Genomic DNA, 6,004 nt, shown 5'->3' on the forward strand with positions numbered 1-6,004 from the left:
GGAACAGTGGGAAGCAGGGGGAACAAGTGACCCATGGGGGCTGGGAGCCAGGAGCTCAGCCCGGTCCTCCCTGCCATGCTGCACCTTCCTTGCTGTGTCTGCGCAGAATTGGGGCCTGGCTGGTCCTTTCAGGGGTGGGGGCCCGTGGGGCCTAACTCAATCACCCACCCAGGCAGGTCCAAAGGTCACACTGCCGGCCTGCGGTCGCCTTTTCAATTACCCGACCCGTTAAATAGGACCCTGAGAGCGAGCTCTGGGCCACAGCGCAGGAGAAAGGGGCTCTGTGTGGTAGTCCTGGAGCTGCTCTGCACCCCGCACAGAGGCCGGCTCTGTGTAGCACTGCCCAGAGAGGCCGGGAGGGGCGGCAAGCTCTGGTAGCACACAGCAGCCTCCCTGTTCTGATACTGGCTCCTGCATGTTGGGCCTCAGTCCTCAGTTACCCCATCGAGAAAAAGGGGAGAAGAATCTGAGAGCTGGACAAAGGTTTTATATTTTGGGGTTCTGGGCACAAATCTTTGAGCTTCTCAGCTGCCCTAGGATGTAGGCAGGTACCTATAGTCATCTCTGTGGGTGGGCTGAGATGACCAGGCTCAAAGAGAGCCCTGCCCCAGATTGCCCAGCTAGATGGCCACAGAGGAGGCTGCCTGCTGCCAGGTGAGCAGGGTCCGGGCTTTTCAAAGTCACTGACAGTGCTCAAATCTGGTTTTGCCCAGTCCGAGCTCCTTGTACCTGGTGCTGTCAATGCCTGCCATTCCTCTGGGTTCTCCTGGCTCCTGGAGGACAGGGACTGTGTTCTGCTCCTTGCTAAAAACCAGCACCTGGACCATGCCTGGCTCTTAGAAGGCCCTCAGCAGACATCAGATGGATGGATGAATGGCTGTGGTTGAATGTGGGCAGAATGCTTGGGACAGCAGTGTCACCTGGCTCCTGTCTATTGTGAGGCAGTTACCTGTCTCAGAGAAAATAGGGAGATGGCAGAGGCTGGGAAATTACAGTCTCAATTTCCTCCTTAACCAGCCACTAGCAACAGAGAGAAAAGACCCCACTGATGGGAACCTGGTGCTCCTCAGGTCCCACCTCTTAGGGCCGGTCTCCAGCTCCTCCCTGCCCTCTTGGCCATGGCTGCTGGAAGTCAGAGGCCCACTCTGGGGGCTGACTTCCGAGATGTGCGCCAGAGTGCCCCGCGGGTGGGCGCCCCTGGCAGGCCCTGGCTGGGCGGAGGCTGAAACTGGAGCAAGAGCTGTGTGTCAGAGGGTACACGGCTGCACAAGAAGACCTCAGCCAGGATGAACTGAATCTGCCCATCCCCTCCATGCGCCTGCCCTCTCCCCTGACCTGAGCAGGTTTGCAATTCATCCGCCGTCCTCAGATGCTGTTCCTGCTATCAGATGATGAAAATGGAGATTCGTCTTGAAGAAAGAAAGAAGTAGCTCACTTCCCCCACACCCCTAGTCTATTTGAGCCCCTCCCCTCCCCCATCACCATGTGTTCCTGAAACCTGGGGCTGTTCCAAGCCCTAGATGTGCTGGAAAGTATATCCCGGAGCAGCTGTGAACCTGCTCAGGCTGCCGTGGCCCGGGGTGAATCAGAAACCAAGAGATAGGCCAGCTAACAATGCAGTCCCTTGTTCCTGCATTGAGAGAGAGATCACCATCAGCACCGGGCTCCTGAGAGTGGGGCCAGCGAGCTGGCACACACACACACACACACACACACACACACACTCACCATTTGCCTCCTGGCACAACCCACTCACCTAGCGCACCCAGAGCAAGTGCTGGGGAAAGGTGTTGCATAGCAGGCCTGAGACCATCACAACTGCCTGGCAGGGCCAGCCTCCCTCCAAGGGGCCTCCATCCCAGCCTCTTACTCTCTGCTTTCACTCTAACTCACCTGGGAAGGCAGGGAGGGAGCTGGAGGGGAGGGCTTGCATGAAGCTTGAGTGGAGTGGGATTGTCTTGAGGTTTTCCACTGGGCTGGGGAGCGTGAAGGGCACTGGGATGCACAGCCAAAGGGGGTTCTTGGAGCCTGAGAGGGTTTGGGAAAGCCTGTTTACAGGAACCGGACACCCTGAGAAAAATAACTTGCAGGCAAGTTTTGAAGCAGGCCTGATCACGGAGCTGGCAGCCACTCAAGGCCGTGGTAGAGTCGGGGGCCTTCCCATCAGGCCTGATTACAACTGCTCGCGATCCTCGCCAACTGCAGGCAGGAAGTGCCAAGCACCCATGGGGGGTCTAAACCACCCACAGAAACAGCCCTGTTCACACGCACCACATCCTGGGAGATGGGGCAGGGAGTTCTCTTCCCATCACAAATGGAGAAACTGAGGGTCAGGGCCATCTGCCTGCCAGGCACGGACAGCAACAAACTCAGCAGCTCGTGTCCTTAATGCAATTCATAAAGGGAGTGGGGAGTTCTGTCCACCAGACATCTCCCGTGAACCTGATCTGAAAGCAAACGAGGAAGAATGAGCAGAAACACTCCCTGACGTAAAGGTGTCTCCACAGCCTCATCTTCTTAGACAAGGCAGGCAAAGCCCAAACTCTAGAATGCTTCCAGGATAGAAAAAAGCCTTAATGCCAAGACAGACCCACCGGGATTCCATCAGCTCTGTATCACTGGGCTGATTCCCTGTCTTCATCCCCACTCAGACATCCTGCATGCTCTGCCTCAGAAAGAGCTTTCAAATCCTGCCCCTTGTGTTCCCTTCTCAAGCACCATTGCCTTCATTCAAGCCCACATCATCTCTTCCTGGAGTGTCGTCAGAGCTGTCTCTCTTCATCATGCCAACAACCATGCTTGCAGCTTACAAACCTTCCTGCTTTTCCTGACCTTCAGGATCAAGTGCAAGCATCCGAGTCACACAAGGCCCTTTAAACACTGGGGCCAGCCCCAGTTCATCCTCATCTCCTTTTGTTCCTACCCAGTAACTGCCACGTCAGGCAGCTAACTTGTTCTTTGACACCCCTGTGCCTTTGCACATGCTGTTTCTCTGCCAAGAATATCATCTCTCCAGCACAGTCTCTACGTGGAAAAATCGCACCCAGTTTCAGAATTCAACTCTGGTGCCCTCTATGCATGGGCCTGTGTTCGTGTCTCCATGGTAGGGCTTCTTTGAGCTATAATGATCATTTGCATATCTGTCTATCTCATCAGACCAGTGGTTCTCAAACTGGGGTGATTTTGGCTCCAGGAGACATTTGGCCATGGCAGGAGATATTTTTAGTTGTCACAATCTGTGTGTGAGGCGGTGCTACTGGCATCTTGTGGGTGGAGGCCAGGGATGCTGCTAGACATTCTACAATACACAGGACCATCCACACAACAATTTTGTGGCCCCAGATGTGAGTTGTACTGAGGTTGAGAAGCCCCGGACTAGTCTGTGTGTCTCCTGAGGCAAATTCTTATTTGTGTATGGATGGCTAGGCCTAAAGAGGTATCCTATAACAATTTCTTGTGCTTTTTTTTTTTTTTTTAAAAAGATAGGATCTTGCTATGTTGCCCAGGTTGGGGTGCCATGCTCATAGTGGACTATTCCCAGTCATGCTCATAGTATGCTACAGTCTCCAACTCCTGGCCTCAAGGCATCCTCCAGTCTCAGCCTCCTGAGTAGCTGAAACTACAGGCATGCACTGGGGCACCCAGCTTTCAATAACTGTTCTTTGAATAAATAAGCGAGCAGAATGACTTAATAGTTATATACTCCCCACCTGTGGGATGTGAGTCACCATAAGCCCACCAAGTTAGAACTTAAGAAAGCTGACTAATAGTGAGTGAACAAGCATATTGACAAGGATAGAATAAAACATGCAAGTGAATCAAATGCTTTGCTTTCAGTGAAGAAAAGGACCAGCCTATTATCAGAGTGGACCTCAAGTTAGGCATGAACACACATCATCACTGTAGCACTTCTCTTTAAATTAGGGGCCTGTGATTAAGAAGTATCAGTAAATTGAGTTCGATCGGTAGCGGGAGCGGAGAGCGGACCCCAGAGAGCCCTGAGCAGCCCCACCGCCGCCGCCATCACACCCCGGGAGGAGCCGCAGCTGCCGCAGCCGGCCCCAGTCACCATCACCGCAACCGTGAGCAGCGAGGCCGAGACCCAGCAGCCCCCCGCCGCCCCTGCCCTCAGCGCCGCCGACACCAAGCCCGGCACTACGGGCAGCGGCGCAGGGAGCGGTGGCCCGAGCGGCCTCACATCGGCGGCGCCTGCCGGCGGGGACAAGAAGGTCATCGCCACGAAGGTTTTGGAAACAGTAAAATGGTTCAATGTAAGGAACGGATACGGTTTCATCAACAGGAATGACACCAAGGAAGATGTATTTGTACACCAGACTGCCATAAAGAGGAATAACCCCAGGAAGTACCCTCGCAGTGTAGGAGATGGAGAGACGGTGGAGTTTGATGTTGAAGGAGAAAAGGGTGCGGAGGCAGCAAATGTTACAGGTCCTGGTGGTGTTCCAGTTCAAGGCAGTAAATATGCAGCGGACCGTAACCATTATAGACGCTATCCACCTCGTAGGGGTCCTCCACGCAATTACCAGCAAAATTACCAGAATAGTGAGAGTGGGGAAAAGAACGGGGATCGGAGAGTGCTCCCGAAGGCCAGGCCCAACAACGCCGGCCCTACCGCAGGCGCAGGTTCCCACCTTACTACATGCGGAGACCCTATGGGCGTCGACCACAGTGTTCCAACCCTCCTGTGCAGGGAGAAGTGATGGAGGGTGCTGACAACCAGGGTGCAGGAGAACAAGGTAGACCAGTGAGGCAGAGTATGTATCGGGGATATGGACCACGATTCCGCAGGGGCTCTCCTCGCCAAAGACAGCCTAGAGAGGACGGCAGTGAAGAAGATAAAGAAAATCAAGGAGATGAGACCCAAGGTCAGCAGCCACCTCAACGTCGGTACCGCCGCAACTTCAATTACCGACGCAGACGCCCAGAAAACCCTAAACCACAAGATGGCAAAGAGACAAAAGCAGCCGATCCACCAGCTGAGAATTCGTCCGCTCCCGAGGCTGAGCAGGGTGGGGCTGAGTAAATGCCGGCTTACCATCTCTACCATCATCCGGTTTAGTCATCCAACGAGAAGAAATATGAAATTCCAGCGATAAGAAATGAACAAAAGATTGGAGCTGAAGACCTTAAGTGCTTGCTTTTTGCCCGTTGACCAGATAAATAGAACTATCTGTATTATCTATGCAGCATGGGGTTTTTATTATTTTTACCTAAAGACGTCTCTTTTTGGTAATAACAAACGTGTTTTTTAAAAAAGCCTGGTTTTTCTCAATACGCCTTTAGAGGTTTTTAAATTGTTTCATATCTGGTCAAGTTGAGATTTTTAAGAACTTCATTTTTAATTTGTAATAAAAGTTGACAACTTGATTTTTTCAAAAAAGTCAACAAACTGCAAGCACCTGTTAATAAAGGTCTTAAATAATAATAATAAGAAAAAGAGGTATCAGTAAATTTGCTCCACTATGCTCACAAAGCAGATGTCAAACCCTTAGCAGGACAGAGGACTCAAGGTCTGGCCCTACTTCCTACAGGGGATATGGCCAACTTGGAGACGGTACAGAGAGAATCCATGCAGATGATGAAAGCTTTGGACACCTAAGCCCATGGAAGGAAGGCAAAAGGAATTGATATCATTTAACTTCAAGAAAGTAATGACTTGGAGGGTGTCCTAATAGATATTTTCCAGTAACACAAGAGGTTATTAAATGGAAGGAGTGGCCAGTCAGTCTTTGGCGTTCAGGACCGAAGAAGAAAAAACAGATGAGGAGGAAGGAGGATAAACGACTCCTGGACAAAGCGAGTAAGTGAAGGTTAGGTAAGAACCCACGGCAGGTATGGCCGAGGGTCCTAGAGGTCGCTGCACTTCTGCCTCTTCTCTAGATGGGATCCCTTTCCCACAGCTAGTGCTGTTGGAGGGCTGGGCAGGGGGCTGTCCAGGCTTCAGGCCTTGCTTTTAGAACTTTCCTTTGAACCAGAAAAACAGGAA

General features: G+C 52.2%; 1 pseudogene across 1 annotated transcript; it reads left to right on the plus strand.

Annotated features, from left to right (window-relative positions):
* Nucleotides 1-1,118: 1,118 nt before the first annotated feature.
* Nucleotides 1,119-5,443, plus strand: LOC111554908 (annotated as a pseudogene). The gene is made up of 3 exons (XR_003309632.1): nucleotides 1,119-1,187; nucleotides 2,091-2,205; nucleotides 3,958-5,443. The product of XR_003309632.1 is annotated as a Y-box-binding protein 1 pseudogene (transcript).
* Nucleotides 5,444-6,004: the final 561 nt, after the last annotated feature.

The sequence above is a fragment of the Piliocolobus tephrosceles genome, chromosome 6 (assembly GCF_002776525.5).
Source record: "Piliocolobus tephrosceles isolate RC106 chromosome 6, ASM277652v3, whole genome shotgun sequence".
NCBI classification, from domain to species: Eukaryota; Metazoa; Chordata; class Mammalia; order Primates; family Cercopithecidae; genus Piliocolobus; species Piliocolobus tephrosceles.